Source organism: Bubalus bubalis, chromosome X (assembly GCF_019923935.1).
Source record: "Bubalus bubalis isolate 160015118507 breed Murrah chromosome X, NDDB_SH_1, whole genome shotgun sequence".
Lineage (NCBI taxonomy): Eukaryota > Metazoa > Chordata > Mammalia > Artiodactyla > Bovidae > Bubalus > Bubalus bubalis.
The window spans coordinates 104,238,396-104,266,261 of NC_059181.1; the positions used below are offsets into that span (position 1 = coordinate 104,238,396).

Here is a 27,866-nt window from a genome sequence, read left to right on the forward strand (position 1 = left end):
GTGGTGTCAGCTCCCTCTTAAGAGTGCTATGATGGACACTGAGGGGCTTGGTGTAAGGAGGGGGGCTGGTACCCTGGACCTACAGGAATAAACTCCCCTTTAACCTGATTTTCCCCGCTTTTAGTAGATGGACTGCTGATGACCTTGCTTTCATCCGACTTTCCATCAACCCGTTCCTCGATCAGCTTTTCATGGTGATTGATAACATTCGGAGCCTTGCGACCCCACCTCCCCAAAGCATAGGCTGAGGAAAAGGGCTGAAGCCTAACCTTGTGTCCTCTACTCGGCAAGGCATAGGGAATTCATACTCGAGTCATTGCCATTTTGTTATTTGAGTCTAAGTTTTTGCCTTTGGTCTCTCTTGGTTCACTTGTTTTGTTTCCCTGCTGCTTGAGGAGTAGGATGCTTCAGTATTTATTATAGCAGAAAATAAAGCTAAGTTACTTTATGTGCCCCAGTTTCTTTTCAGCTAATGCGCTTCTAGATTAAAAAAAAAAAAAAAAACTTTTTATATTTGTTCTCGTGTTAGAGGGAAGGTTCTGAAATTCAGATATTCCAGTAGGACAAGGTAATTCAAAACTAATTAGGAAAATAAAAATAGAGCCCTATGTTCAGCACTAAATACGGTCAACACTAAACAATATTTTCTAGTTGTACTTGGGCATTAAATTTATAAAAGCATGTAATATTCATTTAAGTCGCTCCGTCGTGTTCAACTCTTTGGGACCCCATGGACTGCAGCACGTCAGGCCTCCCTGTCCATCACCACATCCCTGAGCCTGCTCAAACTCATGTCCATCGAGTTGGTGATGCCAGCCAACCATCTCATCCTCAGTCGTCCCCTCTTGTCTTCTATCAAGTTTAGCATTAAAGATTTTCCTGATTTTTTAAATTTAATATACTACCTTTTCCACTTCCTAAAAGCTCTTCAAAAATGTGTTATTGAATAGATATGCTGCTGCTGCTGCTGCTAAGTCGTGTCAGTTGTGTCCAACTCTGTGCAACCCCACAGACGGCAGCCCACCAGGCTCCCCCATCCCTGGGATTCTTCAAGCAAGAATACTGGAGTGGGTTGCTATTTCCTTCTCCAGTGCATGAAAGTGAAAAGTGAAAGGAAGTCGCTCAGTCGTGTCCAACTCTTAGTGACCCCATGGACTGCAGCCCACCAGGCTCCTCCGCCCATGGGATTTGCCAGGCAAGAGTACTGGAGTGGGTTGCCATTGCCTTCTCCATTGAATAGATATAAGATGCATCATAATGTAATTATTGGGGACTTCCCAAGCAGTCCAGTGGTTAAGACTTTGCACTTCTGGTGCAAGGGCTGTAGGTTCAATTCCTGGTAGTGGAACTAAGATCCCACATGCCATGTGGCATGGCCAAAAAATTAAAATTGGGTTATCAAATAAAAACAACAGCAATAATAATGTAATTATTGAACATTTAAGTTGTTTACAATTTTTTCATTACTGTGGTTAATGATTCAGTGGAATTCCTGTATATAATTCTTTCCATTAATGGTTATTTCCTTAAAGTTTTAATATATTCCAAAAGTTAGAAATATTGACCTAAATGATTCTTTCTCTATTTTTTTTAAAGACTCTTGATCACAGGGAATTCTGTCATGGTCCAGTGGTCAGGACTCCAGGCTTCCACTGCAGGAGGCATGGCTTTGGTCCCATGGTGGGGAACTAAGATCCTACAAGCCATGAGATGCAACAAAACAAAAGACAGAGAGAAAACAGACTCTTTTGAAAAGAGTCTTGATCACAATTTCTTTTCAGAAAATATACCTGCTACCAGATTTCTGGTTGCCCAACATCTTTGTCACAACTGGCTTGATTTCCTACTAAAATAAAAAACTTAGTTTGTATGAGGAGACAAAACATCCGGGCACACTAAAATAAAAATTTTGTGGCTGACTGTACTTATTTCAAGTCAGTGAAGAAAAGTGCTGGGACAATTAGTTAACTGATTGTATGTGGGGAGTTAGCTCTCTCTTCATATATCTTTTATCCTATAATCTTGCTAAATTTGATTAGTTCTTGTCAATATTTTGTAGATTCCATTTGATTTTCTGCATAGGTAATCATGTTGTCTGCAGATAGTTTTACTTTTTCCTTTCCAATTGAGATGCCTTTTATCAATTGATTTCTCTCCTCATAATGGTTTGGATATTTCTCATTCTTGGCATACTCTTTTCCTTGGGTGCTGGGTGTATTTTTCCCTAGGTGTATTCCACAACTTTTAAAAATGTAATGTTATTTACTCACTTAGAAACACTTTGATCCTGTTGAGTCTTGCCTTAAGGGTTGATCAGTGGGAGTTTGAGACAAGATCCCTCTGAGTACTGTATATGATGTCAGCTGAATGACAAGTTTCTGCTATGGCTCCAGCAGACTCTCTGGAGAGAGAGGCTCTCTCTTGTGCAGGGTTCTCTCCTCCCTCTGCCACCCTTTCCTCTCTGGTCTGCCACCTGCCAGCTCCAACAGCCTCTGCTCTGCGATCCCCCCTCAACACCCAGGGGGCTGGCAGGACATGGCCTTGGCAGTCTGTGTAGACAGCAAGCTGGGGCAGCTGCACAGCTCGTCTCTTCCATGTCTCAGCTCCTAGAGATCACTGCTTATCCTCCCTGGCCTGATGCCCAGTTTTTTCACAGCCTGAGCTTCATATATTTTGGCCGGTTTTAAGGAGATCTTTGAAGTCAGTGTCAGGGCAGAGCCACTCCTGTTCCTCCATACGCATGAACAGAGTCTGCCATGACAGAACTCAGAGAGCTCTGCCCCTGTGGGCTGGAGGGAGGCAGGTGCTGCTGCCAGGAATGATGGCAATGATGTTGGGGGTGATGGTGATGGACTTATCTCACCTGCCAGCACCCAGCACCTCTAGTGGTTACAGTGATCCTTCCTTTCAAAATGTAAGCCAGATATGTCTCCCGTGTTCAGTTCCCTTCACTGGCTTTATTCTCATTCAGAATATAAGCCAGAGGTCCTTATAATGACCAGAAAGGCCCCACATTCTCATCTATGAATCCCCATTACCTCTGTACCTCCTCTGCTGTGCTCACTCTTGCTCACTCCATGCCGACCACACTGGCTGCTTGGCTGCACCCTCAACATTCCAGGTTTTCTGAGGGATTAGTGCTTTTTTTTTTTTTTTTTTTTAAACTTTACATAACTGTATTAGTTTTGCCAAATATCAAAATGAATCCACCACAGGTATACATGTGTTCCCCATCCTGAACCCTCCTCCCTCCTCCCTCCCCATTCCATCCCTCTGGGTCGTCCCAGTGCACCAGCCCCAAGCATCCAGTATCATGCATCGAACCTGGACTGGCAACTTTGCTTTTGCATAGTCTGTTCTCCCTGCCTTGACTTAATTCTCAAATATAGCTCCTGGCCACCTCCGTCATCTCCGAGGCTGCTCAGGTCTCATCTTCTCACCTGCCTTCCTCCTGCGGCCGCCGTCCCCACAGCCCCGTGGGCAGTCAATCCTCTTCATTCTGTTCTTTCCCACACCACTCATCCCCTTCTATAATACAGTATAATTTACAAATTTGTTTTACTTCCTGCCTCTTCCCAATAGAGATAACCACTATTCTAACTTCTATCACCATAGAGTATGAAAATGAATTAAAAGTCATATTGAAGAACAAAAAAAGTGGAAATATTTAAAATTTTAAGACATATAAAACAATTAAGTTGTGTTCTTTTACGTGAAAGTAAACAGAGACTAAAACTCATTGAAATAAGAGGTTTTGACCATGACACAAAGACCATGAGAACACAGTGCTGGACAGAAGTGAAATGAAGGGACACGTCCCATGGATTTCCCTGCCTTCCCCACGGAGGTCTCCCAGGAAGCGATGTCTGTGTGTGGTTCCAGAGTGGAGTCGGGTTCACGATTGGCCTTGTGGAGTTCCAGTGACTGGCAGCCTTTATTGGAAAGGCTACCCTGTCCCTTAGGCTCTTCAATGCCCCATCTGCCATCAGTGAGGTGCCCATGTGGGAGGGGTCTGTGTCTCAGCTCTGCTCTCTCCCATCGGGCCCCCTGCTCCAGCCTGCACAGTGCCACTCTGTCTCAGAAAATAAAAATTAAATTTATAAAAACAAATGGCACAATTAAAGAAATTATAATAAATGCAATTTAAGATCAAAGAAAATAAAGTAGAAAGCTGGAAACTTAGGGAGGTGCCTGGTGGAGTAAGAGGCCAGAGCTCAAGGGGCCTGGGCTCAGAGACCTTCAGGTTAGGTTTCCTGGCCCTTGCTTCTCAGGTTAGCCTTGTGGGCCAACATACCCTTCTTTGGATCGGGGCCTTGGTCTGGAGTGTCAGGAAAAACAGTTTGTGGTAATCAGCCCAGTCCTTGACTAGGGTGAGGAAGTTCACGTGGCTTCCCCTCCTTTCTCTCAGCACCAGGATTCCCCTTGGCTGTAGAGTCTGTGCCTTTGGCCTGGTTCCCCCAAACCCAAGCCCCAGCTACTCTGGTTGTCTCTGCCTTACGTCATGGCCTAGAGACTCTGCTGACCCGGCACCCAGGGCACTGGGAGCACCAGCCATGGGGAAAGAGAAGTGAGGGCACAAGAGACCCCTGCTGTGGGGAGGCTGGGTGCTGTTGCCTTTTAATGTCAGTACTGTCAACTACTGATGCTAGTTTCTGAACCAGAAAAAAGACGTTGTTTGGGTGACCAGAAACAGTGCTTGTTCCAGCCATCTGCTGAACTGCTTGCAGTGAAGTAACATGGATGTGGGGCATTCCATGTGAGTCAGGTTAGGCCTGTTGTACTTGAAAACAGCAAGAAAGTCTATTTTCAACACTCAGCCTTCAAAACGTGTTCCGAGTTTTTATCAGAGGTCATTACTTAAAACAAGAAGACACTTAGGTCATGATTCTTCCTTATGACCTTTATTACTGCCAGAAATGAAATAGTAAAAACACCATAAATTTTTCAAAATGGCATGATTTTGTCCCATTCACAGGCTCCAGGGGTTAGGACTTCAACATCTTTTTCGGGGAGACACAATCCAACCCACAGCCACCCTCCACCACCTCCCACTTCGCTCTGAGCACAAGCCCTCAGCATGTCCCCTGAGGCCTCCACATCCAGTCCCTGTCAGCTATCGGCCCCCTGTCCTGCTGCTCTCCTCTTCACCCACTCTGCTCCAGCCACATTGGTCTCCACATGCTCCCAAACCTCCCTCAAGTCTTCACTCTGTCTCTGCTTCACAACGAAGCCAACCCCGACCACCCAGTTGAAAATGGAAAACCACTCCTCTCTAAGTGCTACCTCTCTTTTCTCCTGCTGCACTTCTGGCCAGACATCTCACCACCTTTCCACAGGTTACATTGTGCAGTTTTTTTCTCATTTCTTGACAGTCTCTCCCAGCTGGACTGGAACCTCCACGGAGGCCTGGAAAGGTGTCCAGCAAAAACTGTTCCAGGGGGCCGAGAGCTGACGGACTGGATGTGGAGGCCTCAGGGCCCATGCTGAGGGCTTGTGCTCAGAGTGAAGTGGGAGGTGGTGGAGGGTGGCTATAGAAACTGTTGGAGAAGGCAATGGCACCCCACTCCAGTACTCTTGCCTGGAAAATCCCATGGGCGGAGGAGCCTGGTAGGCTGCAGTCCATGGGGTCGCTAAGAGTCAGACACGACTGAGCGACTTCACTTTCACTTTTCACTTTCATGCATTGGAGAAGGAAATGGCAACCCACTCTAGTGTTCTTGCCTGGAGAATCCCGGGGACGATGGAGCCTGGTGGGCTCCTGTCTATGGGGTCGCACAGAGTCGGACAAGACTGAAGTGACTTAGCAGCATAGAAACTGTAAGAAAATATCCTTGTGAGCTAGGAGTGGGGAAGTACTTCTAAACATTGTTTTAAGCCCCTAACAGATTAAATCAAGAATGTACTAATATATTCAATATCCTGCTGAGCATCAAGAATATAACTACAATTCTGATTTGTGGAAATGGGCAAAGGATACAAATATGCTAGTTACAGAAGAGAAAACCCACAAAGGTCACAGAATATGGTAGGAGTGGAGATGGGCGCAGTGTGCCAGGGAGCAGCCTGGCAAGACTGAATCCAGTGAAGCCTGCACATCCCTGAACTCCAGCATTTCTGCTCCTGGGAAACGGTGACCAGTCCCCTCAGTGGGGGGTATACAAAGGTGTCCTCATGGTGTCGCCTGTGGAGGCAGGAGTCAGAGCCACCTAAACGACCCACTGACTCTCCTTCTGCTCTTATGTCAGACCCTCAGGTGGGCTTGGTTAATTCATGAGCTTCCACTTGTGGTATGGAGGACAGCAGAAGCCAACACACTAGACCCTTGCTTGGTACGTTCTTCGTTCTTTGGGCTTTCCTCACACATGTCTGACCAGAGTGTCCACACCTACTGTACGTACCCATGTGACTCTGGTTCTGCCCTGACATGTTTTTCTCCAGGGATGACGGCAAAAACCTATTAATATCTGCTAAAACTACAACTAAAACTGCAACAGCGTCTGCTCATGGCTCCCCATTTATAACACCGACAGGGGAGCCTGGGACAAAGAGCTCATTTAGTTGTCTGTAAGCGACTGTGAGGCTTTACTTTCCACTTGGCTTTTGAACATGATCCCTAGCCCAGCTCAGCACTGCCCTTTACTCGGAGAAGCTGGCCTGCTCTCCTCTCATCATGTTGACTTTATTTATATATTTTGACCTGTGCTTAGTGTTCGTTGATGCACATGTGCTTTCTCTAGTTGTGGCCAGTGGCATCTACACTCTAGTTGCTGAGCACAGGCTTCTCATCGTGGTGGCTTCTCTGATTGCAGAACATGGGCTCTAGAGCACAGCCTCATTAGTTGCAGAGCATGGGCTCAGTTGCTCCATGGCATGTTGGATCTTCCCAGACCAGGCATCAAAGCAGTTTCCTTTGCATTGACAGGTGGATTCTTGTCCAGGGAACCCCTAGGGAAGTCCTAATGTTTTATCTTGCTCTGTCCTGAACTGTAACCACTTCTCTAACCTCTGCTTTCTCCTGGATTAAAAGTATAAGTGTATATATGTATGTGGGCTCAATTGTGTCTGACTCTTTGCAACCCATGAACTGGACCCTGCCTGGCTCCTCTGTCCACGGAATTTTCCAGGCAATAATACTGGAGTGGGTTCCCATTTCCTTCTCCAGGGGATCTTCCCCACCCAGGGATTGAACCTGTGTCCATTGCTTCTCTTGCATTGGCAGGCGGATTCTTTACCACTAGCTCCACCTGTCTTTTGAAAGCCCCAAAGAAAGTGTCTGTGAAAGCCAGAAGGATGGTCGGAGTCAGGTAAGCGGCTGAACTGGTTGTTCTCACCTCAGACCCCAGAGCACTCTCTCCCACATGAGCTGTTGGCTTAGCCCCAGGGTTTCTGACTCAGAGGCCTGGGATGGGGCCTGGGAACCTGCATTTACAACAAGCTCCTAGATGCTGCTGCTGCTAGTCTAGGGACCCCAGTTTGAAGATCACCGGATTAAGCAGACATACAGGCTGTATGAGGCACAGGAAAACCTGTGTGATGCCAAAAGCACAGGATAGACACATTGAGAGAGCTGGCCAAGGGCAGCAAGGAGGGAGAGCAGGGAGGGAGGCAGGATGACACGGGGACAAAAGGCAAGGCTGGGCTCGTGGTCTCTAACACACCACAATCACCCTCTACCCCCACCCCCATCCCCCATGGACATGCTCACAACAACAGGTGGACAAGGGAACATCCCCACAGGCTGTGAAGGCTGGAACCCCTGGGGGCAAGCCACAAAGACCCCCCCCCCAGACCCGGGCATCTCACCTGAAGGGCTGTAAGAAGCTGAAGATCTCCTGAGACTGGGAGATGGGCAGCCCTCCCCTCAGTCCCAGCCGGGCTTGAGCTTGCAGAGACGTGGGAAGGGAAATTAGGATCTGCTGGGCAGCAGCAGCCTGCAGCAGGGAGGCAGGTGGGTCACCACACTGCCCTGCAAGCTGCTTCTCACATCCCATCACCGGCACCCCTTCACCTCCACTCCGGTCTTTCTCCCTGAGGGATCCAACACTGCCCACAAAGCGAACTCAACACAGCCTGCCTACACTTCCTTCCTTCTTGGGAGAGAGCAGAGAACTGGCAGCAAGCAACCCCAAACCAGCACTACAACCATCCCTACACTGGACCCTGCACAGGGGGACAAACGAGCCCAAGCTCCACCCCCAACAGAGGTGGGTTCAGAAATGGAACAGTGGATGGAAAACACCACGGACAGAGGAATATGTGTGGTATGACCCAGTTATGAGACCTTGCAGAACCAAATGACATAATGTTTAAGAATACGCTCTGAAAAGATCAGGACAGGCCATGTCCTCTGCCCCTGGGGCAGCGCTTCACCCTGGGCTCTGCAGGTACAGGGGTTGGCGGGCACAGGACCCCCCGTGGAAGGCCCAACAGCAGCTACAGGAGAGTCCCCCACACGCGGCCCCTGGCAGCACAGCAGTGTGCCCACTATGCATGAACACAGACACCTGCTCACTTCTGCAACTACCTCTTTCTAACACATCCATGCCTGGGAGTCGAGGCCTTTCTTCTCTTCATCAGAAGGATACCTGATCCCAAAAAGAATTCTGATTCAGTAAATTGCCTGGCTAGGGTGCAGGAGGGAGAGCATCAAGAAAGGAAAACTAGGCAGTCCAGAGCACTCAGCTCCATCCCTCCCTCCTTGGCTCTCACGTTTTCACTCAGGAAGCACTGACTGGCTGCCGTAATGTGCCAGATATGCCGCAGTAATGTGAGGGGTGCAAAACATGAGACAGACCATGAACAGGTACATGAAGCAGCCAATCACGCCCTGTGCTGCAGCCTCCCCTCTATCCCTGGGTCACCCATCTCCCTGGCATCACCTGTTGGTAACTCTGCTGCTGAGGTATGGTCTGAGAATCAGCCAGGGCTGCCTCGCAAACACATGGCCATCCAGGTAGAGAGGTGGCAGGTGGCTGCCTGTAACAGAATTCAAGGCAGGGGAACAGGATCCAGTCTCACTGTCCCAGAAGGTCCCACAAAGCAGTGGGGGGAGGGAACATGGCAGAGTTGGCCCTGGGCTCCTGTGCAGCCCAGAGCCCAGGGGGGAGGGGCCGCTGCAGCCAGCCTTCCCCTCTCACCCACCACCCCACACACCCAGGAAGGGCTCAGTAATAAAGGAGGCTGCTATGGTCTCTGTGTCATGGTCCTCTTCATCTCCCTGCTACTGAGTCCACAGTGGAGTGTCAGAAGGATCTGCTGGAATCACATCACTGAGATGCTGGCAGCTGGGCCCCCTGAATCCCCACGGGCTCCTTTGGGCACTAAGACCGTGATGAGGATAGTGACCATTGGGGTAAAACTGGCTCCCGCTTTTTGAGGCTCAGCTGATACAAACCCTTCCTGGATGTGAGCTCATCTCATCGGCGTGGTGACCCCACACGGGGCCATCACGACCCTGTGCTATTTCACAGAGTAGACAGCAAGGCTCAGACAACTGCTCATGCAACAGAGTCTCTGCTAGGACATCTCTGCAGGAGCTGAGAGAGCCCTGCAGAGGTCACAGAGTCCTGTTGCCTCCCAGGGTCAGAAGCTGAAAGCAGCAAGTGACAGAGACCAGAGCACATAGGAACCCATGGCCCCCAGCCAAGAACACTCTCCTTAGGTCAAGGTGGGGGGGCCTCAGGGCTACAAACCCATGTTTCCCTTGAGGAAATGAAGAAGGATCCCTGAGCTGGACCAGGGGAGAGGTACCTGGAAGGGTTGCAGAAGGTGCAACCGAGGCCCTGGGCACAGGGGGCATGGAGACTCCACTGAAGGAGCTATAGCTGACTCTGCTGGAGGGCCCCCCTGGAGGATGGCGGCTACAGGCCTGAGCTGGTGCCTCCTGGCGAGCTCTGCTCCAGCAAGCTGGGTGAGTTTTCCCAAGCCTTGTGCACAGACTCCAACTTTGCATACCAGGAAGTGGGGGGAGATGGAAGTTACCAGCTGGAAGGCAGCAGGCAGCACAAAGCTAAGTCCAGGAGTGGAAGGAGAGGGTTGCTGGGGTTGGGGTCTGCTTGCTCTTGCCCCCTCACAAACCAGGCCCTGAGTTACCTTCAGAGTGAGGTTGGCAGTGGGGAAGGACATGTTGGAGAGGCTGATGGCTCTCTGGATGTGGTGGTAACGCTGCAGGATGGGGATGCTGCGGGCCAGCCCGGCCTGGAGGGAAGGACACAGTGGGACACCTGAAAGGTGGGGGGAGCCACATCTGCTCCTGCCCAGACCCAGCCTTCCAGCAGGACTGCCATGTTTCAGCAACAGAAGCACAGCTAGCGGCCTGCACGCAGGCCCTACTGCATGGCACGGAGGTCCCAGTTCCTGTCTCAGCCCCTTCCCCCAAACTGTGAAAAAGAGGCCCTGGAAAGATGCTCAGAAATACAGTGCTAGACCCCCTTCCTGCAGTGTCCAGTGCCCACCTGCAGGTCATGGGGTTTCTGAGAAACCACAGAGTAAAGAAACTTGCTTACTTAAATTAGCACAGCATTCTCAAACATGCATGACCATGGAACCCAGAAAGCTTTGAATCACAAAGTGCCAAATACACCAGACCTTAGGAGTTACACCACTCCATTTTAAGTTCAAAAAATCAGGGTGTGGAACAACTTGCCATGGGTGTGTAACTAGCTAGAGACAGCACCAAGACACAAACCAACCCTCCCAACCCCAAGGCCACATTGACAAGGCTCACTTCACCCAGGGCCTGCTGGCACAAGGACTACAAAGCTGGGCAGTAGAAGCATAGACTTACATTACTGGCCAACGTGTCCTGAAGTCTGACAACTGGAATCCCCATGGGACCAGAGGCAGAGCCAGGCTGCAAGCTGAAATCAGAGTCCTGTAAAAAAAAAAAAGGGAACAAAGCCCATAGAAATCACCCTGGCTCGTCTTCTGGCAGAGACACACATGAAGTAGACCCATAGCCTTAGCAGCTCAAAAAACCCAGTATGGGACTTCCCTGGTGGTCCAGGAGCTAAGACTCCAGGATCCCAATGCAGGGGGCCTGACGAATCCTGGTCAGGGAATTAGATGCCACAACTCAGATCAAAGGCTCCATGTGACGCAACTAAGACCTAGCACAGCCACATAAGTAAATATTTTAAAATAAATAAAGGAGTATTCACCATGTGAATAAAATGGCCAGCTGTTTCATGAGAGCTCCCAAGCAAGGCGGCCATCCCCTTCTCTGCCTGACTTCCTGCTTGGTCTAAGAACTTGCCTGGCGTTGGCAGGGAGACATAGGACCAGCCCATAGCAGTAGCTCACCCACAACACCACCCCACAACATCCCTTGCAGTGTTGCCAGCACCTACCACCCTGCTCCTCCAGGAAAGGCCCCTCCTTCCTCTCCAAGCACCAAAAAGAGGGGTTGGGGAGGTGGGTAGAAGAAGCATTTCAAGCCTCACCGTTGGATTGACTCCAAATTCAATGGGTAGCACCAGCAGGACAGAACCCACGTGAATCTCCACCCCGTTAACAGGGAGAACCATAGCCCCCTATAGCCGTTCGCCCCCTCCAAGCCCTTTCTGTTTTTCAGAGAGCACTCATTGCCAATGGGTCCCAGTCTGTGCTCCTTGCTCTGTCCCAAGCCTTGTTCTGAATCCTTGATGGAAAAGCAAAAAGGCTGAGACACATAGCCTAAAGTGACCCTGACCTCTAGCTTCCAAGGAACCTGGAGCCAGAAAAGAAGACACACCAGCCGTTCTGCCTAGCCTGGCCCCTGAGAGCCGGGCTCCGGATTACCTTCAGCTCTGACTGCTTTTGAGTTTGCTCCTTGTGGCTATTGGCCTTGGGCTCCAGGCCGGGCCTGCTTGTGTCCTCGGGCTTCAGGGTGCCACATGGGGAGTTTCGCTGTGAGGAGGTTGCTGAGGACTCTCAGGACTCAGCGCTCAGGTCAACACCACTGTCTCCCTGGCTGCTCTTAAAGCCCTGCTATGATGGAGAAGGCAGTGGCACCCCACTCCAGTACTCTTGCCTGGAAAAACCCATGGACGGAGGAGCCTGGTAAGCTGCAGTCCATGGGGTCGCTAAGAGTCGGACACGACTGAGCGACTTCACTTTCTCTTTGTACTTCATTCATTGGAGAAGGAAATGGCAACCCACTCCAATGTCCTTGCCTGGAGAATCCCAGGGGCGGGGGAGCCTGGTGGGCTGCTGTTTATGGGGTTGCACGGAGTTGGACACGACTGAAGCGACTTAGCAGCAGCAGCAGCATGCAGGACACACAGCCAGTCAGCAACTGAGTCCTGAAGAGCAAGACCTGAAGCATGACATGTCTCCTGGCCAGAGTCTGAGATCACAGGTACATGTGGGCCCCTGCACTGTGAGCATGGCCAGACGCCAAGGACCCAGGGTGGGTACTCCCTGGCCATCCCTTATTTCTCCCTTCCACAAAGGCACCTCCCCCAGACCTGAAAGCAAGACTGGAGACCAGCGATGAGCCAGGCTCACCACTTGGCTAGGGAGAGCACGAAAGAGCCGCTGGGATGGCCCTAGACAGTGAGCAGATGCTTGGTGCCTGGGGGCCACTCACCTCAGCAGAGCCAGGCTTGGTGCTGGTGAAGGCAGAGGCAGCTTTGGTCCAGGAGTCACTGGTCGAGGCCTGAAGGAGGAGGGCTTCTAGGAGAAAGACAGAGTCAGGACATCAAAGAGGAACAACCAAGCCAGAAACACGGCTACGGGCAGCTCACACAAACTCAAGTCTCCAAACCACCTCCCTCCTCAGTCTGACACCTTCACTCAACATCCCAACAATCCCAGAAACATTTCCATAAATGAGCTTCCCATGATTTCATGGACGAGGAGCTCCAGGTAAACATGCCAGCAACCTCTCACTCTGCTGTGGTAAAGCTTTTTTCACATAAGCCAACTATTTATTTCTACAAATTGGCACCTCCCTACACGTCTTTGAACGAGTCAAGCTGATCATTACTCAACTGTTGTTAGCTCAACCATTCTTGAGAATCCAACAAAAGTCACGGACCCTGTGTGTGCAGAAAACCTCCTGAGCTCTTTTCCAAGATCCAGGGCCCTTCTGAAGCCATCCACACACCCCTGGTCTGAGCAACCACGAGACACTGCACAATCCAGGAGGGAAAACCTTGATAGCCAAGGGCGACTCCCGAGTTGGTCCACTCTGCTTGACCATGCTGGCAGATACGTATCTTTGGACATTTACACTGTGACACCCACCACTCTCACAAAACCAAACTGACTGATACCAAAATTTACTGAAAGACTACTGTACTTTCAATCAGAGTTGACTATTTCCCAATATTACATTGAAATGTTTAGAATCAAGGTTTTAATCAGAAACATGAAGACAGGCCGTGTGGTAAAACTAAGAGAACCAGGCTCAGAACCCAGGCTCTCTGTCATGTGGCTCTGGGGTTGTCACTCACTCTGGAAGTCTCAGCTGCTTTGAATAAAAGAGCTGGAAATGGATGATTTCACCAAGTTCCCACTGCCCGCTCTGCAGGGCCTTCCTTGTCCAAAGCAGGAACTCAAGAAGAATCTGCTCAATTAAAATGGTTTCCTATTTTTAAATGAAAGATTACCAGAAAAATACCATTGGATAAGAAATTCTTTTAAATTCAGGGAAACAGAGATTTTCTACAAATTAAGGGCCACCCTAGTCTGGTTTCAAGTCTAAGACAACATTTGGGGAGGGGTTGACAGAAGCTTCCTTCTGGCAAGAAAAGGGCACACAGTACAGACGGTAAAGCTCTGGACTCCTGTTCTCCCAAAGAGTCGTCTGCTGCTCGCCCTGAAGGAAGAAAGGATAGCTGATGTGGGTGAGAATCAAGCCAACTACTGAGCGACATCAGCCAAGCAGGGTGGGGACGACTCTTTCCCGTCACTTGACGCGGAATGCTCTGCTCACCACCACACTTCATGCAGGGAAACTCTTACACTGTTTACAGGTTGCAGCGGCACGTGGCGCTTAGATGGCATTAATCCCAAACTCAGCAGAGGAAGCCAGGAAACAGGCAATGCTGTGTCTCTGCTCATGGCCCCAAGGGAGAATCCTCCCTGAGAAGGGCCACAAGCCTGGAAGGTGGCCTGAGCCTCGGGGTCTGAACACAAGCTCCTACCTTGAGTGCTGCTCTCCCAGATCTTGGTGCCCAGGCTGCTGCCGGGCATAGGCCCGTCACCCTGCTCCAGACACAGGCTGTTCTGCTTCTTCGCAAACCGAGAGGAATTTGAGAGATAAGACTTTGGCCTTTGACAGGAACCTATGGAGAAGAGGGTGATGGGGTCCAGCCTCAACGGCAGACCTGAAAAATGAGCTCCCCCCAAGAGGACGACCCTGGGCTCCAAAACCACACCTGAAAACTGCTCCAGAGAATTCACCAACTGTCGGTTAAAACCTCCACCATGCGGGAACTGCAATGCCAACCAAAGCACCCCTGGACATGCCCAGTGGGCTGTGATCTGAGACCACAGTAGGAGGAGGCTGGATTTCAGGGGCTAACAGGTCTACGTCCTGCTCAACCCATTTCAGGGGTGTCAACAAGGACCAGTCACCCTCTGAGAGCAGGGAAATCACACCATCTACCCCACGGAGCGCAGGGACAATGGGCCCTGGGAGGCAGTGCCTGGGAGGCAGCGCCTGGCTTGTAGCGTGCCATTCTTCCTCTCCCAGCCCAGGCGAATTCAGAACATTCTGACTGCAGGCTACAGGTCTCTGCATCCCAGCCCCCTTGCATCACGCCCCATACCTGGAGGGCTTGCTCCTTCTTTCACCTCTCCTCCTCCAACAGGCGGTGCTGCTTCTTGGTCAGGATCTCGATAAAGTCTTTGCCCACCAGAGCCCACATCACTCTCCTCCCCAGGGCTGGATCCGCAATCTTCAATGATGATATCTGAACCAAGATTCACAAGGAAGGGCAATGGTTCCTTTTACTGCAAGCTAAGAATAACCTAACCCTACAGACACCCAAAATATAAGCACTGAGTCAATTCAAAAGGCCAGGCACTTAGCTGGCTTGGGCCTCAGCATATTCACTATCACCAGGGTCTAGGAAACCCAGAGAGGATTTCTACACCCTTCTCACAACCTTGTAATGCACGGTTATCTCGAACCAAACAGGCTACAGCGAAGAAAACAGGCCTCAGAGCCCCAGCTCCACTCCTAACCAGCTGTGTGACCCTGGACATACCACTCAACTTCTCTGGGCCTCAGCTTCCCATCTTTAAAACTGGGACACTGCAAGGCTGTTATGGGGGTGCAGCAGGGCTGTGAGCAACATGAGGACATGAATCCTTTCTGTTTTGCTCTTAACCCAGTACATGCCCAGAACCTAAGATATTCAGCGAAAGGGCAAACTCAGCAACCCATGGCAGTGGCCATGACCCACCTCATTTTGCCTGGATCCTTCTTCCCCTGAAGATTTGAGCTGATACCCATGTCCGTAGTTCAGGTCAAATGATTTCATGGTCTCTCTCTGCTCTCCTGACTTCTGGGTGACCAGCTTGGCCTCCTTCTCTGCCTTCTCACAGGGGGCTTCGGTGACATCAGAGGCAGCATGGGCTGCCCACTGTAGCGTGTAGTGGCCGCTCCCACTGCCGCATCCAAGACCTCCAGGAAAGGCCTCGTCTGCGGACCTAGAGAGGAAGGAGGATCTTGTCAGCTCAGAAGTGGCTCAAGAAGGAGAAGCCACATATGCACACAGCACACACACAAGCTCAGCCCCAGTCTGTCATTTCCTCCTGGTGTCCCCTCCACCCAGAAGAAGGGGTGGCTGGTGACATGCTGTTGCGAGCCTGTGGGGAAGCCACCCCAGAGCACTGCTCCAGCAAAGCCCATGAGGAAGCTGCTCTATCCTCACCCCCTCCCCAGGCTAGTACTCCTAACCTTTCTCTTTGCCTAGTAACCCAGTAGAGCTACAGAAAAGAGATAAGGGGCAAGACTTAGAACTGGGCCACAGAGGGAGCCCAGGCCTCACTCACTGCCAGTCCCCTGGGGCAGAAGCCAGAAGTAAAGCCAGGTCTTGTCATCTTGGGCCTAAAAAGCTCCTCTAGATCCACACCTACAATAACACACATTCTCCTGTAGTGCCTTGTTCAGAGATACGAGTGAATCCACATTCTCCTGTGGCACCTTTTCAGATACAAGTGAACTACAGGCCAGGCCTCTGTGCCCTGAACTCTTGAGGAGGCTGGGAAGCAGGAAAATTGTCTTCTTTGGCACTTGGTTGGGGCCTGAGCAGCATCAGGGATGTGAGCTGCATGAGCTCTGCCCCTATCCTGATTGCAGGCCAGCTGTGGGCAGTGAGCAGATGCTGAGCACAGGGCACCCACCCCAAAGCCTCTGGTTCTGGAGAGGCGCTCTTTGGGCCTAAGCAGCCACTCATGGCCCCTGCTTACTGCCTGGATATCACCAAATGTGTGTGGGGTAATCCCCAGAGTGGGGTTGCTTGTCTTTCATGGAGAAGCAAAGGCTCTCAGGGAAGATCTCTCTCTGCAGGGCCAGGAGGCCAGCAATGCCCCAGCGAAGAAACTGCCTGGCAGCAATTGGGGGCTGAGAAGAATAGTGAACCAACCAGTGCTCACCAGGTGCCATGCACAGAGAGCAACCACAACCCTGTGGTGGTGACCCCTTGGCTGGACTCGGAGGAGACATACGGAGACTGAACTCTTGAGACCGGTACTGGGACAGCAACTTCAGGGGGACTACCCAGATGGGAACTCTAGTCTCAGTTCTGAAGCCACAACAATATGTCACAAGAGAAGCAGACAGCAGGGTGAGAGCCAATGATGGACATGCTCACACATGATGGCCTTGGTGGGCGGTCACCCCTGGAACACTATGAGAAGGAAGGAGTTGGGGCGGGCCCTGACACACGGCAGGACAGCATGCGTGAGGTGCTGCTGGAAACACCGCTAACAGAACCATAGCAACAGAAAAGGACCCGGGACTCTGCTTCTGGTTTTCCTTTTGACTTTCAAAGGCATCCCATTCTGATGACTCTCATAGCAGGAAGAAGTGTCACCGCCACCTAGCCTAACAGACTTCTCCCCAAATCCTCCTGGCTCCAGCTTCCGGCTTAGGTTGTCCACCAGGATTCTGTGGCCCAAGAAGGTCCGCTTGGCCAGCTCCTTCTTCTCACCTGCACTTACCCCGGGGGTGGCCATCAGCCTGGGGTCCAGCTCAGGCCGGCCCTCCACTCCCACCTCTTGCTGAAGTCGCTGCTCTCAGGGGATTTTCAGCCCATGGCGATGCTCCTGTCCCCAGGGCAGGGTCTGGGACGGCCTGGCCACTGGCTGGCCAGCGGGGGTGGCTCATCCTCTGGCCCCCATGGGTCCTGGGCCTCCCATTTCCGTCAGAGTTTGTGGAAGCGGGGCGGGGGGGTGCCGGGCTGGTGCGGAGGCCACCTTTGCCTGAAGGGCCAGTTCTCGGCATTTTCAGAAGCTGCTGCTGGTCATCTTGGAAGAAGGCTGTCTTGGCTTCCACATAGCCATTCTTGAAGCCCAGGAGCCCAAGGCATCAGGGTGTCTATAGGTGTCTGGGATGTAGTCTCTGACTAAGGGCCACCGGGCCCCACATGCAGGCTCCTGCCAGGAGGCACCAGGACCCTGGCTCAATCAAGAGGCCACCTCCTTGGCAGCGAAGTTTCTCTGGCTGTACACACAGTTGCTCAGCTGCAGGGGGAGGGCACGCCTGAAGGCCCGGGAGCCTCAGTTATTGGCCTCAGGCCCACCGTTGTCCTTGGGGTGCATCCTGCTAGATCGGCAGGACTCCCTGAAGTTGGCCTTCCTTCCCATGGCCTCCTCCCACTCTGGGAGCATGCCCTTATCCCGGGGCTCGGTGCCTTGCTGCTGCTGCTGCCACTTGGGAAGCGCCTCCTACTCAGAGTCCTCACTGTGGGTCTCACTGGTGAACCTCCACTGGGGCTTGTCCTGGGGGAAGTCATCCGGCGGCTCAAACTCCCACGGACCTCAGCCCCAGCCACTCCTCTGGCTTCCACTGTAGAGGCCCAGCACCCTGAGGATGCCCCCCACACACAGGCTGCTACCAGTGGGCTGCCAGTGGAAGGTCAACTCTCAGAACCCATGGCTATGGCTGCAGGCTGGCTCCGGGGCCCCAAAGCCTTGTTCCTCATCAATGAAGATCCAGTTATTCCTCCTGGTCACGAGTGGGTGGCTGGTCTCCCTAAAGGATCTGGACTCTGGGGCCCCACCAGGGTTGTTCTCCCCCTCAGGATGGCTGGCCTCATGGTCCGAGCTGGAACAGACTGAGCCCTGGTCCTCTGAGGTGGCTGGGGCCACATTGGCCAGCACAGGGTCATTTTTTTGGTCCTCATCCTCAGCTGCTTCATGGACAGGCCCCATCTCCTGGGACAGGTGGGTGCTCCCTTCTGCCAGCTCACCTTACTTTCACAGGAAGGAGCCATAACACATGCGCTCAACCCCACCCCATGGCTCTGCCTCAAGTTTCTGTGGGATTTGCCTCTGACCCCAGGGTTCCTCCTGGGCCTTCAGTCACCATCAGAGCCTCTCACAGCCATCTTCATCTCACTCCCCTTCCCCAGAGCACACTGGTCCCTCCCAAGGCACCCCTTCCCTGAAGGCAGTGTCTCCCGGGACAGGGCCTCCTCCCAGAGCTCATCTCACTGAGGCCCAAGATTCCTCCTTCAGCTGCAGGGCAGCAGGACCAAACGATGCCTCACCTGACACGCACGTCCATGGCCAAACTGTCGCTGGATTTCAGGTGGGTCAGCGAGCGGCCCTTTCTCTGCAATGCCATGTAACCCTTGGGGCTCCACACAGCGGCGGGGTCAATGGCAGTCACCTTTCTTTCCGGCAGCGGGGGCACACAGCACTGGTCCTCAGCATGACAGCCGGTCCCACTGAGGGAATCCAGGGGCTTTATGGGTTTCATCAATCCTGAAGGAAGCAATCAGCCAATCGTTCACCTCGTTCAGCAAGCCATGGGTCGTCCACAGGCCCAGAGGAGACAAGCTGCCCCGACCATCACGCAGATGCAGCACCCCACCTGCTTCACATCATCTGATCACAGAACCTCTGAAGGCACACACACACAATCTGAAAGGCCTGTTCAAAGACCTTGGAGGTCCAATATTAGCTCCCAGTGAAGAGTCCCTATGTTGAAGGGTATAAGAAACTTGCAAATGGAAACAGGACACAACCAACTAGAGAGCTCATGGCTGGTGGCAGAAAGCTAAGAGGTCAGGCAGCTAGCAGCAGGAGATGCCCGAGGGGTCTCTTTCACAGACACAGGAAAGATGAGCTATGCTCCAGGAAGTCCACACACACCAAGGAGCCAGCGTCTGTTTGCCTCCAAACCCTGCAAGAAGATTCAGAAAGGGGTCTGGGATTCAGCTCTGCTTGTTTCTGCCCCTGAGCTTACAGTGATATACCACATTCTGTCCAGAGAAGGGGAGAAGGGGGACACACAGATGACACTCAACTCTTAACTTGCCCAAGGAGACAGGGATACACTGACATCTCAGTCCAATCAGATACAAACCAGCCAGGGAGACAGCATCCCCCACCAGGGCCCGTCTGTACACTTCTTCCTGATGGGATGCTGTAGACTACATTAAAGGTCTCCCATTGGGCCAGAGTCTGTGTAGAAAAGAGGGTCTGATTTTTCAGATACTTCACAAAGCTAATTACTGGCTGCCAATGTTTTTGTGCCCATTTTTAAAGCTGAGATAATCTGATGAGGAAAATGGTTCTGCATCAGGCCAGTGGTTTTATACTTTCTTTCAGTTTTGGAGTGCTCTGTCCAAATGTGATCAATATATGACTCCAGCACAAAGGTAGTCTGATTCATGTGGTGGTGAGGACCCTCTCTGGAATCCTAAAATTACACACCCTTTACTAAGTATTAATTATGAGGTATGCAGAACTGTTCAGCACTACACAGACCTATTTTTGGCAATATGGCAGCTCATATTACCTGAAAAAAACCTCCTGTCACAGAAACGCTGGACAAAATATACTACACATTTCATTTGCAGAGCTCTGCTCCCCCAAAACCAGGAAACTCCCAGGGAGCTGAAACCACAGCCATGGGCAAGAGCCATGGGCCAGAGGCACGAGCAAGGGCTCCCTAGAAGGGAGCCAGGGACACATCTGTCAGATGCAGAAATCTACAGGTGTGCTCCTAAACACCGACCCCTCACCCTCCCGACAAGAGATGGGGCTTCTCTGCACAAGGCAGAGAGCTATAGCTGAGGTGCTGCTTACACAAAGACCCTCAAAGGGCTATGTGTTCAATTTCAAGACAGAAAACCCTCATGCTCTTTAGGACAGGGAGATGACTGAGCTAGTGTCCCAGCCAGGGCCAGGGCAGGGAAAACAGTCCCCTGTGAGGAATTCATGGCCACATGCCAGCTTTCATGCAGGCTTGGGGGCAGGAGAGTGGAGTTCATATTTACACTCCTAGAATTCTCCAGAAACTTCCTGAGGTACAATAAAAGGTAGTTCTAGGCGGGCAGAGGAAAACATAGAGCCACCCTGGAAGGATACACTGTCAAAGCAAGCTGCACAGAATCCCCAAGGTAAGAATAGCTCTGCTGGAAATGAACTCATGAGTCAAAACCCCCAGAACATTGGGGGGAAAGCAATCCACCACAAGTCCACAGCAAGTTCATAGGATCATGCACTATCCCCAAGAACTTCAGAAAACAGATCACAATGTTAAACACCAGAGAATTACTCTTTACATTATTAAAAGCATAAAAGAAAGAATTGAAAACTCACAAAAATACAAGACACAAGAATAAAAATCTGAGGGGAAAAGTCTAGTAATAAAAATACAGTCACTGAAATTAAAAACCCACTGGACAGTAAAAAAAAAAAACAAACCAGCAGATTAGACACAGTTGGAGATAACATGGAATTAGAAAATATTTCTAAGCATTTTCCCAGAAGGCACCATATAAATCAGCTCTCATATATTCAAGAGACTCGGAGGCAAAGTGAGAGGTATCATGATGCAGATATTTGTATAGCACAATAAGTACAAATAATCTAAGTGGATGACCTAGGAAGAAAGGATACAAAGAATGAAAAAAGGCAAATAGTTAACATGATAATTAGAAGAGAAACTCCCAGAAGGGATGAAAGCCATACAACCTTAGATTTGAGCACCATGAATTTTAAGCAGAATAAAGTAAGGATAGATATAGATACATACCTAGACACAGCAGTTTGAGAAAGAACTACAGGAGACCAAAGACAGAGAGATCTTAAAGTAGCACAAACCAGATACAGGAGCCACAAGAAAAGGAATACTATCTTCACAGTCCTAAAAGAAAGTAACTGCAAACCTAGAGTTCTATACCAGCTACACTATCGTTCAAGAGAAAGGCTGTCGTAGGTGAAAAATAGTGCTCAGTCGTTCAGTCGTGTCAAACTCTTCGTGGCCCCATGGACTGTAGCCAGTCAGGCTCCTCTGTCTATGGGATTTCACAGGCAAGAATACAGGAGAGGGGTGCCATTTTCTCCTCCAGGGGATCTTCTAGACCCAGGAATGGAACCCATGTCTCCTGCATTTTCAGGCGAATTCTTTACTACTGGCACCACCTGGGAAGCCCCATGTGAAGAATACATATTGCCAAAAAAGTTTCCTAGAGGCCTTGACAGAATGTACCTTCTGAAAAAATAAATGGAACCCAGATGAAAGGATAAGCAGCAAAGAAACTAGTGAACATACAGGCAGATCTGAACAAACATAGACTGAATAAAAGAACAAAGATGATTATTTGGTAAGAATCAAAACAAGGGAAAAATTAAAATTCCAGGCAAAAATTACAAGACTCATGAACTAGAGCTCAGGTTCAGGATAAACTGATAAGCCTTTGTTAAGTCAAGGCTGCTTGTTAGAATTTAACCTAACCACTCACAGTAGAAACAGAATGTAGAAGGAAAACAAACAAAAAGAATCAGAAAACTTGACACTCCTTCCTTCAATCTAAGGGCAACAACTTTGGCAACTAAAGTCACAGATTCTCAATGTGGGTAAAACCAGACACATCTTAAATGTACAAAGATATTCTCCTCCAAAAAGGGCTCAGGCTGACAATAAAAAGTTGGGGGAAAAAGATATGACATGAAGACTAATTGAAAGAAAATTGGAATGAAATTATGATCAGATAAAGTAGACATTAAAGATAGAAAACCCAAGTAACAAATGTGCTATACGAAGATTTAAGAAACAAGATGCAGTCATCCTAAGCCTATATGCTTCCAGGTAGGTAAAACAACAACTGACAGGTTTATAACATTTGACAAATCCACAATCATAGTGGAAAATGTTCACACACCTCTTAGTAACTGATCAAAGGGATAAAAAACTGTGATGATATTTGTACAGCACAGTTAGCAAGCACATTTTAACAGACCATGTCCAATAGGAGAATACATTCTTTTCAAGCCCCTGAGTGAAGTTTGATCTGCCACTTGTTAAAAATAAAGTTTTACTGGAAAGCAACCACACCCATTTACTTACTATTGTCTGTAGCTGTTTCTGTTCTACAACAGCAAAACTGGAGTAGCAGTTCATTGACTAAACTATTTATTATCTGGTATTAATAGAAAAAAATTATCACTGCTGGTCTATATCATACAGACCATGATATATGACCAAAAGGCAGCCACAGTAGAAATTAGCATCATAAGGGTGATATTAAAACTCTGTATTTGGAAATTTTACAATGTACCATTAAAAATCACTCAAAATCAGACTAATATTTAGAACTGAACAATAATAAAAATGTTATTTTAAAATTCAGTGGTTCATAAACTCAGGTGAGACTTAAATACATCAGAAAACTCAGAAACTAGTGATCTAATTAAGCATCCAACATAATTGGATAAATAACAAAATAATTTCAGTGGAAAAAATGGGGGGAGGCAGAAATTAATGACATAAAAAACAAATAAAAGACAGGAATTAAGAACCTCAAAAGATACGTTTTTAAAAATGACATTAAAAAAATGACGTTCGACAAACCTTGGGAAAGACTAATCAAGAAAAAGAGAGAACACAAACACTAAAGAACGGAAAGAGGGACAAAACTACCTAGCAGAGGTATGAAAATTAATTAAGACAATTTATGATTCATAATCTTAAAGTCTCTTCCTAAGAATTCTTTGGGAGAGGTACTATTATACCCTCATTTTGCAAACAAGGAAGTTAAAACTCAGAATGGATATGTGAGTTGCAAAGAGGTCATACTGGAATCCTGGTGGGGTCTGTCTACCTCCAAAGGCAAGGCCCTTGACCACACCACATATCCTGGCCTTCCACTGCACCTTGGTGATTACCCAAGGGATGCAGGGCCTAGGGGTAGAAATCCACTGGGGCATGAGCGGGCGGGATCCGTGGGTCCATGTAGAAGCCCAGTATCTGGGTGTGGTGTGGGTAGAAGGTGTGCTACGGGTGGGATGGCAGAGGGTATGCCAGCTGCCAGTGCTGCATCTTGTACAGCTGCTCCTGGCAGAGACAGAAACCCGGCTGCACAGGTGCTGCAGAGCAGACAGTCTGCGTGTGCACGCACACACACTCTTCTAGGAAAAACCCACCCAGACAGAAGACCAAAGAGGGGAGGCCCCAGTGTATGCATGACAACGTTCAGGCCCAGGCCCTCTCCCAGGACAGATGCATGGTCATGCCATTGTCACACGGGACCCTGGGACTCCCCCACTACACGCGGTAGCTTGGGTGCTCACACAGATCAAAGGCTCTCCTGGTGCTGACACGTGACCAGCATACCTCCAAGAGCAACGCTCCCCGATGCTCCTCCCTGCCCCCAATCCCCACTGCCTCTTCAATCCACTCTCCACACTCTGATGCCCTAACCATGGCTGGAGTCTTCCTGGGTTCTCCACAGCTCTCCATCTAACAGCTGGAATCCTACAGGGCTGCATGTGATCTACAGGGTTCTGTGGGTCCTGACCCATCTGCCTCTCCAGCATAACCTCCCATGACTGCCCTGGCCTCTAGTCCACATACCTGCCTGCCCACCTGCTTCAGGCCCTGGAAACACGCTGGGCCATCTCTTCCCTGGGCCCCACTCACCCACACCCCTCCTTCAGGTTTTAGCTTAAAGAGCACTTCCTCTGGGAAGCCTGACACAGGTTCCAAGGAAGATCAGGTCCCCTGTTCTCGGCTCTCACTGCACTGGTGTTTCTCCTGTGGTTTCTCCCGTGGCCCCCCTCCCTACATCAGGGGATCGTGTGCCAAGTTCACTGCAGTCCACACACCTGTACCACCGGAGGTGGTGCAGAAAATGTTCATTGCATGAATGGATGAATATAACACATCAATAGAGTATTAAAACTCAAGGACCTAGACCTAGTGAGGGTTCATTTCAGACCCTGGTCCACAGCACCCCTGGGGCTTCCCTCACAAGTGCATCCCGAACCAGCATCCTGGCCAGACACAGGTGCAGTCAAACAAGCAGGACAGCTGACCTGGCACTCCCTATCCTACCAGCCTGCTGGCTCAACTGCAGCCTGAGCTGGGTTCCCTGGATGGCTCGCCAGTGCTCACAGCACCTCCTAGGAGTGCTCGGCACTTAGTAAGCAGAGCTCTCCCAGGATCTGCCCACAGCTCCTCCTCCTGTTTAGACCCCAGGTCCCCAGAGGAAGCTGACCAGGCTACTCTGGCACATTCAGACTTCCTCCTACTCTTCAGGAAAGATTTACCTGCCACTGCCCATCCCTACCTTCCCAAGAAGACTTCCCTGGAGCAGCTGTTATGACTGTGTCTGGCTGGAGTGACTCCAGAGATCTCTCCAGTCAGCAGTAAATCTTCACCAAACCGAGGAGTGAGCATGGTGCCTGCTCACAGTACAAAACTACAACAGCACAATGAATGTACGTAACTCTCTAGAACATAGGCCACAGCGGGCTTCTTTTTTCTAGGAGCCCAAGAAAAATAGGGTCTGGGGAGAAGGTTGTAAAGGCACCTTTAAAAAATTCTGGGGAAAGGTGGAAACTTTGATCTGTTTCCCCAGGGCATCCACACTTTGGAACATTTTTGTTATGTAGTTAGAATAGGAAAAAGGAGCCCAGAAAGGCGGTGGCTAAAAGACAATGAAGGGGAAAGCCCGTGAAATAGAACAAAGGAAGGTCTGAGGACCAGAGTGAGGATCTCAGGTAGAACAAAGAGCACTCCTGGCTTGCCCAATTTACACAGGGAAGGCCCAGGGGGAGGAAAAACACACAAAACAAGGAGCCAAAGGCCGGGGTCGCTCTCTCTCCTGTGTGCTCTCGCTCTTGCTCGCGCTCTCTCTCTCTCTCTGTCTCTCTCTCTCTTCACGTCTTTTGGCTCAGCATGCTCTCATGCCTCCAGGATGTACTTTCCTTTTATTTTCTAAATAAAACTAAGCCGTAACACAGAGCTGTTAACTCTGATCTGTCTGAGAGCTATAACACGGTCTGTCCGAGAGCTGAGAGCTATAACACAGTCTGTCCCAGAGCTGTGACACGCCAAGGGCTTTAAGGTCCATCACTTCAAATTTTTGTTGTAAGGAGACAGAATTCCCCTGACTTCCCTGCTGTCTCAGATGATAAAGCGTCTGCCTACAATGTAGGAGACCAGGGTTGAATCACTGGGTTGGGAAGATCTCTTGGAGAAGGAAATGGCAACCCACTTCAGTATTCTTGCCTGGAAAATCCCATGGACAGAGGAACCTGGTAAGCTAGAGTCCATGGGGTCGCAAAGAGTCAGACATGACTGAGTACTTTCTTTTCTGACAATTTTTGACTACTAACAATAATGTACCAGACTTCCCTGGGGGCCCAGTGTTTAAGAATACACCTTTCAATGCAGGGGATGTGGATTTGATCCCTGATCAGGGAACTAAGATTCCACATGCCACAGGGCACCTAAACCCATGTTCTGCAACCGGAGAAGCTGACGTGCCACCACAAAGACCCAGCACAGCCAAAACAGAGAGAGAGAAAGACTCATTATTTTAAAAACATTGAGGGAACACCAATAAAGATACTACTGGACTACTTATAAACTAGTCTACCGGCATCGAAGAACCCCTCACTGCCACGCAGAGTGTCAGGGCTTCATTCCTTCTGCTTCACACTGACCTATCCAACGCCCCACACAGCTAGATAAGCAGCACTGTTAGGACCAGAATCCAAAGCTGTTTGACACGAAACCTACCAACCTCTGCCCTTAAGTCAAAGCCAACATGCCTCTCTAGTGCTCTCCACACAGCCCCCAGGCCTCTTCCTCCTGTGGAGACTCCAGGGTGGGGTTGCTGTCAGTGTGAAGAGTAGCCACGTTGTACAACTCTGAATGAAAAAACCACTCAGACACCATCGACCATTCCTTTCAACACTAGATGACAGGGCCCATAAACTACCAACAAAGGTTTTCATTCAGAGGATGAATTACCTGGAGAAATGAAAGGCCGGGGCTGATCTCCAAGGCTCCCACTCTCCACATCCCTGCTGGCAACTGGGGTACAGGACGGTGCGTGTCGTTTGCTTTAATTGAAGGGGCCTGGAAGATGGAGGGGCAGGTCTGTTTACCATATGGGCTAAGCATCTCCTGTTTACCTGCTGCTGCTGGAACCTGCAGGGAGCGACTTTTGCTATTTGCTGAATGCCTGCTCAAGGGACCCAGCCTCCCTGGGCCCCTCCTCACTGCTGCTGCTCTTAGCCACTGCTGGAGGAGCTGTGGGGGCGTCTTCTGAAAATGTATTGGTGGTCTCCTGGGCAGAGAACTCAGGGGAGACTACAGAACAAGTAAGTGGACCAGCAACCAGGTGAGCTCATGGAAGCTTGGCTGAGTGAGTATTTAATGGCAAATGCTTTTTCTTGTTGGCATATACTTTCCACTGCTAAACTATTTGCATCCCCAAACCCCGGCACTGGGCTAACACTTCCTATGCCCAAGCTCAAAGACTCCCCCAGCCCCCCACCATCACAGATGAGAAAATGAAGGGTGGAGAGATCAGCTGAATTGCCTGAAGTCGCATGGTCGGGAGTAGAGCTGGGATGTAATTCCAGGTGGGAAAGAGTCTATTAAAATGGACCCAGCACAACAGAGCAGTTGGAGCCTCAATGAGAGCCCACGTGCCCCCACCTCCACCCATAGCCATGAGAGTCAGGCTGGCCAGGCAGCCCCTCTGAGGATGACAGCCACACCTACCCCATGGGGCTTCTGCGAGCATTAAGTGGGCTGGTCCACAGAGTGCACTTCAAATGGAATGCTCCCCACAGTCTCTGAGACTGTGCCCCTTGGCATCCCCTGCTGTCTTCCCCATCCCAGCATTGCATTCTTTTTTCCAGCTTTATTATAATTGACGTTTGCATTCTTAAGAAATCTACTGCAGAGAGCAAACACCAGTGCAAAGCCTGGGGGTGGCGGCAGCTTCCCAGAGGCATGCTGATGGGCAGGGCGGGTGTGAAGGAGCAGCGGACACACCCCACACCCAGACCCAGTCTGCACTCTGCTGTCCACTCCCTGACTCTCTACTGCCACCTCAGTGAGTCCCTACTCTGGGCCCAGGCTTCACTTAGACGTCAGTGACACAACATTTACAGAAGGACCAGAGTCTGAGTTCCCTGACCAGAAGGGCACAGATGACCACCAGGTCACCAGTACGCCCTCCATCTTAGAAGCTTTCAGCAACTAAACCTATCATCTGGCCCGTGAGGTTTGAAAGTGATTATATGTAAAAACAAACAAACAAAAAAATCTCTAAAAACGTCTCTTTGAGGTATTTTATCTACTTTTGAGTCTCTCATTGATTATTAGTTACTAGACAACCACCAGGGTGCCAATGATGCAGTGTGAAAACCTCTCAATTCTGGGAAGATTTCTC

At 50.1% G+C, this 27,866-nt stretch overlaps 1 non-coding gene and 1 pseudogene across 1 annotated transcript; both read right to left on the reverse strand.

Moving 5' to 3' along the window:
- Window positions 1-7,799: 7,799 nt before the first annotated feature.
- LOC102404709 lies at window positions 7,800-27,134 on the reverse strand (annotated as a pseudogene).
- LOC112582401 lies at window positions 9,190-9,275 on the reverse strand. The gene has a single exon (XR_003106938.1). It is a non-coding gene; the product is annotated as a small nucleolar RNA SNORD62 (small nucleolar RNA).
- Window positions 27,135-27,866: the final 732 nt, after the last annotated feature.